The sequence below is a fragment of the Rhagoletis pomonella genome, unplaced genomic scaffold, assembly GCF_013731165.1.
Source record: "Rhagoletis pomonella isolate Grant_MI unplaced genomic scaffold, Rhpom_1.0 Rhpom_scaffold_00002, whole genome shotgun sequence".
Classification (NCBI taxonomy): domain Eukaryota; kingdom Metazoa; phylum Arthropoda; class Insecta; order Diptera; family Tephritidae; genus Rhagoletis; species Rhagoletis pomonella.
Window position 1 is genome coordinate 36818600 of NW_023458556.1, and position 6693 is coordinate 36825292.

A 6693-nucleotide genomic window follows, 5' to 3' on the forward strand; every position below is an offset into this window, starting at 1 on the left:
AAAAAACACCAAAATAATGCAATGGGTTACGAATAAAAAATCTTCAGTATTAAGAAATTGCTAAATAAACAATTGGGTATTATTATTGGGAATCTCCTGAAGAGAAACACACTTTTATGATTGAAAATGTCGAATTTCAAGAATTCTATACCATTTCTGGGAAAAGTTGTTTTTTTTTATATAAAATTCATGGAAAACTTTGAGCGCTTTGAGGGATCTGTAAAAATATTTTTTGATTTCAAAATAAAAAAATAGAGGTATATTTTTTCGATATAGAACAATACTAGAGTGTGAGAGCATTAAATTTTTTACTTTGCTTTTTTGGACCACTCTAATGTACATAGAATATACATAGCTGAAGTGGCCCTGGTTGATGCCATTGGTTGCGGTTAATTGTTCTGAGATTTCGCACCAGTTATAAGTAACATTCTTTGAGGTTTATTTCTGAGAAAAACGCGACTAGTAGCATACATACACAGGTTACAGGAAGTCGGTGTTGTATAAATCGTATTTCTATCAGAAAATTCGAACAGTCATTTCAGGGACTAGAACAGCGGTACTAAAATGGTGGTAAACGACCTTCTAGTGGGATTTGTGCAAAAAGGACTGTCGGGTGATTGCCTATGGATTTTAAGATACCTATTTTGATCTGATACAAGTTTACTTGAACATGGCAGCTAAGAGTACGACTAACAGCGGCCTCGCCTTCAACCCTCGCAAGACCGAATTGGTCGCATTCACTCATTGCGGAAAAGTTGAGAAAGGCATCGGTTGCATTAAACTCCCAGCAAAAAACACGATTACCACAGAAGCGAAAGTGTAAACGAGCTAGGCGATGGGAATCGCTTACGCTTTCGCTTCAGGAAGGCCTTATTTTAACATGGGCATGTCATTGGCGGTAAGCCCTTACCCGCAGCATTACCTTCAAACGAAGGGAGAACGCATGGATAAACAGAATCCAGAGAAGCGAACAAAGAATGCCTTACAGAGAAACTAATGTAGAATGCCCAGATGAGTACATACTTATTTATATTAAATCAGAAAATGTCTTAAAAGATTAAAATTAATTAAAATTTGTATAAATCAGTTTTTATACAAACATATGTATGTATTTGGGTATTTAGATTTTACTTAAAAATCGGTATGTACATACATGCATATTTAATTAAGCTTAAAATTGTACTTCCTCACTCATGTACTTCACTTCATTGACTGACTTCAACTTCGCTGCAAATTGAACAAAGCAAAACATGATTTTTATGCGAGACAAATTTCCACAGAAACTAACGGTAGAAAAATATTTTTTGGATATTCATTCTATTTTTCAGCTGACTAGGATACAGCATTCTACTTTGCATTCCCCGAAATGAAGCAAAGAAGTGAAATAAAAAAAAATATTGTAGGACATTCTACTTTGCATCCCCTGAAATGAAGCAAAGAAGCGAATTAAGAAAGAAATATTATAGGTAATTCTACTTTGCATTCCCCAAACTGAAACAAAGAAGCGAAATAAATAAAATATTGTAGGACATTCTACTTTGCATTACCGACAATGCCTAAAAGAAGCGAAAAAATTCGAAGGCATTACAACGCTATGCCTTCTAGAACACGTTACCACTAAAAGCGATTACCGATTTTTTGCTGGGCTGTTACAACGGAGCTATGGGATATAGATCTAAAAAACCATAGCTAAGCCAATTTAGTTTTGCTAAGCACTTGCCTGGGGAATTCAATGAAGATAGCTAAACCGCGCACAATGGACAAACCTAATCGCTATTAGTGGTGCACTAAGAACCACTCCTACATTGGCCATGTTACCGGCTACCAGAGCTACCGCCGCACGAACAGCTATCCAGCTAAGGGAAAACGGCTGCTTCACAGGCTCGAATATCGGACGCTCCGGACTTCGTGAAACTTTCGATTTAACCACTGAGCACTCAATTGCTGCATTTTCGAAATGGATTCTGGTAGCCTCTTCTCTTTCTAATATTGGGTAGGGCGCACAGTAAACTTTTTCACTTGAAGCAGGGGTTAGTGTGGCGCTTGCTGCCGGCAACTCTTCATCAACTTGATATCCGGAATGCTGCAGTTGTTTTTAGGCAGAAGTAGCTGAAGAGATTGGCATAACATACATATCGTCGTTTAAAGTACAAAACCGCATATCAACAAAATGCAAAACCGCGTATGCCAGATTGCATAAATTATTTTCTAGAGAGTAAAAACATTCATATTTCAAAATGGTTCAATTTTTTGTTATAAAGCAATCGCATTTCCTCCTAGTATATTGCAAGACGACTGGATAAGTATTAAGCCAAGAGTTTGTGTGAGCAAATCCAATTTTACATGTTGATACGCGATATGGGTACCGGTACCAGGCCACACCGACATTGTGGAAACTAACATCTGTCCTTCTGTGCGTTCGCAAAGTCACACCTCTCGCTGTGGAAGGCGATTTTGGTAGCTTATTTCCTGATTGGCATACAAGCAGTAGGTCTAGGAATCTTACTTAAGACCTCCTGTCGCCGATGCAAGGATTATGATAGGGTGGAGTTACCTTAGCACTTTTTTAAGGCTGCTCAGCTCATCTTGAGAAGCTCTTGGATATTGAAGCTAGCCGGATTCATAATTTCGTAATTGGCGCTTCGTCGATTTTGGTTCATTAGTTCGGAGTTTACCTACAGGGTAAAATCTCTACAGGCTATTAAAAAATATTTTCAGATAAATGTGCGCCACATGTCCGGCCCTAATAAAGCTAATTCAACTTTCGATTTCATAATGAAAATAAGTACATACTTCACATTAAAGTTACTAACGTTTCGCTTCAATTCAATAACATTAGGGGTATTCTCCAAATCTTGCAAAGCGATTGCACGTAGCACGGAGTGCATGGATTGCATAACTTGCAAACACACCACAACAAAATACATGGGAAACGACATTTCCTATCGCTGCAAAATATGCAACGTCGAAACCCATGTATATATTTGCAAAATAGCATAGCAAAATAAATGCGACCATGTGCTAGTTGTTTTGTTGTTGGAATTGCTACATATTTCTCTCATTCCTCTCATCTCGCTCACTTAATTTTTTTTGCTGTCTCTTGTTATTGTATTTGATACATAATTTCGCTGCTTGCTACCCATGCATGCTACCACTTTGCAATGGGGTGCTCTCCTACTCTTCGAAATTTGGAATAGTATTTTTGCATTTCGTGTAATCCGTGCATCGTGCAAGACTTCGAGAATACCCCTATTGTCTATTCAACGGGATCCTCTTAGGGGGATATGAAGTTCAAAGACTGGCGCTATTCTTTGCTCTAAACATGCATATGTACGTATACATACACAAATGTAATTCATGCGACTTATTAAAAAAACTTTAAAACGCACTTTTTATATTCGATTACAGTGCAAACCAGGTTGGTAAATTTCAACTTTTCAGGAATATGCTTAGTAAGCAAAAAAGCTTCAAATATGTGCCATATGTACAGGATTACTTTGTATAGTAAGTAGTTAATGTTATACATACATATATACAAACACTCTTCTTTTGCCTTTTTTAGCACACCCCTTTCGTTTTCAAAAGCATAATTTCAAATCTTGGATTCAGGTATTCTCAGCACTTTGCCAATATCGAACACGTGTTGTTGTGGAAAACGACGCCATCCACCTTAGAGAGTTAAATGCATACACGGAAAAACAGGAAGCTTTAAATTCAACGCTCAACAAAAGAATAAAAAAGAATACCCAAATTTATGCTTACAACAATAAAGGCAAGTTGAAGCGTGATTTTAAATTTCGCAAGCCTTTCTTCATAACTAATTTTCAATTGCTTGTTGTTTTCTTTTTTTTTTTTTGATAAATAAGTATCTTGATGTTTTACGCTGGTTGCAAGTAAAATACGAGTAACAAAAGGATTCGTGAACTGTGTTACCCGATCCTTCTCACGTAAAGTTTTTTTTTTTTTGTAATCCTTTATTATCATATTTTTATGGAAGTTTAATGTGTTGTAAATTTAGTGGAATAAATGAATGAAAACAAAACATAAATTTTTATTGTAAAGTAAACATATTATATTATGTACATATGTATCATCTGTGTATGTACATACATATGTACATTAGATTGGTGCGGTCTTACAGGCAAAGAAAAACGATTCGCCATACACACCTGAGTCGAAAGTATTTTGCGAGGTAATTTCGAAAAAAAAAAATGTTTTTGTTGACCGAGCCTTTTTACATTTTTCATGCCGCAAAATTTTTTTAAAGAAGTAGTTTTGCTGGAATAATTAAAATAGCTTTTGAGCAAAAGTTTAATGGTTTTCGGCGAGCCTTAATTGGCTGACGTACGTCGTATGTTAGGGTAAGATCTGGTGGGTGAGTTTTAGAACGGGACATTTGAGCTCAATGAACTTTGGAACAAAAAATTGTGTTCTCTATGACGAAAAATGCAAAAACGGGACCCCTACACTTGTGGCCACGCAAACTTTTCCATCACGGTTTTTTTTAATTTTGTAGAGTTAATAAAAAAATGTTAATGTTTTTTAAGAAAAATGGGAAAAACAACAAAGTCTAAGCGGTTGAAGTTATATCTAGCTGTTTTTCGGAGATCACCACATCTCCTCATCAGACCTCTACGTAACCGGTCTACGTAACAGGCGGGTCTACGTAACCGGAACGACCCAGATTTATATCTGGCCAAGGACTGTCTCTCCAGCAACACTCCCCAAAATCTCTGGGGAATTTGTATTTTGTTACAACAACAACAACATCAGACCTCTTTTTCTAGACTTCAGCAGGAATCGAACCAAGCAAAAAAATTTTAGTATACATATGTATGTACATAGTTCACATTGTAACAATAACTATATAAATAATAATATATAATAGGCCTGTTTTTTTTTACACGCATACGTATTTGAGCTAAAAAATTGTATGGAGCTCTAACCCTGCAAACCATTTTTTCAGAGTATTCTGCATTGTAAAGAAATTTTAAAGAATTCGTTAAGATTTAATTCGATTTTTTGCCGAATTTTCTAAAATGAAATAAATTACGCACACTTCCATTCTTTTACGAAATTTCGGAAGAAAATCTGTGAAGCAACGAAAATAATGCTGCTATGTGAAGAATATCTTTCAGAATTTTTCCAGAATTTTCTTTATTTTTCGTACAGAAATTTCTTTACGAGTTCGTGTCAACCCCTTCATATAAATTTCTTTGAAGATTCGTAAAAAAATCGTTACAGAAATGAGATACTCCTAACGATTTCCTTAAGATTTCGGGAACTTTGGTTTGCAGGGAAGCGACATACTTTATATGCGTTTATGAATAGTTGTCGATAAAATCAAAATTACTTGTTGTGAAATGGAAATTGTCGATGATTGTTTTTGTTTTACACGTTAAGCGTAGATGTATATGCGTGTAAAAAACACAGCTAATATAGATTCTATATATATAAAAATGAAATGTCTTTCGTATGACCGCGATGCCTTACCAAACGGCTGAACCGATTTCAATTCTGTAAAAAGTCCTTTTTACGTTCATCTGTGTGGAAGGTTTTTCGATTTAAAGTAATTCAAAACTTTTTTGTTGTTGTTGCCAAGAAATTAAGAAAGCTGAGACGTCACGATTTCACAACTCCATAGAATTCTCTGTATATTGTATGTAACTAAACTACTAAACTGCTGGACCGATTTCGTTCATATTTGGAACATAATGTCACCACCGACTATTACTCCGACTAAAAATTGAATCGATAGGTGTCGCTGGGGTCGGTATATTCCTATAAATTGCATTTTGTTACAGATTTGGCTCATATTTAGAACATATGTAAGCCAATTGAAAATAAATATTTCGACTAAAAAATTTACTAGATAGGTGACATTGAATGATAGATATCTATACGCAATGTGGTATAATATGTTGAAACTTGGCACAGATGCATTAATTATAAATATTCCACTTATGGTGAAAAGTAGTAGACATTGGAGAAGAGGGCGTGCACCTCCAAATACAAACTTACCTTCTCATACCGCATATCTCCAGAACCGCTTAAACTAACATCCTGAAATTGGTCACAACTACGTATGTTATCAACAGGACGGAAAAGTTTAAACTTTTGCTTAGAATTGCTTATTTTACTTATTCAAGGTTTCCAGGCTTAATTTTACCGACCATGCTTATTTCTTTCAGAAAACGGTCAAGAAATAACTGCTATTATTTCGTGTGTGTGTGTGTGTGTGTGTGTGTGTGTGTGTGTGTGTGAATAGTAGTGTCCAAGGAGTTTTGACATCTGATATTTTACACTAAGGAGTTCAACGATCCTTATGTCACTTAAGTTCTCTTTACCTCTGTCGTAAGACAGATTTTGGAATATGCATCTTTAGTATAGAATCCTAGTTATCAAATTCATAGTGATAGGCTCGAATAAGTGCAGAAACAGTTCCTTTTATTTTCCCTAAAATATTTACTTTAAGACTTTTCTACAAATCTCCCACCCTACAAAAATCGCCTGAAGCTTATAGAATTGCCGACGCTTCAGAGTCGTAAAGAGTTGCTTGGGGTTCTATTTTTAATCAAGCTAATCAACGAAATGGTCCGTAGTCACTTCTTACTGAGTGAGATGAATAACGTTTGGTGCTAAGTACTCGATTAATATTAACAAAAAAGTAGTAAAAGAGGAAATCCACTAAAG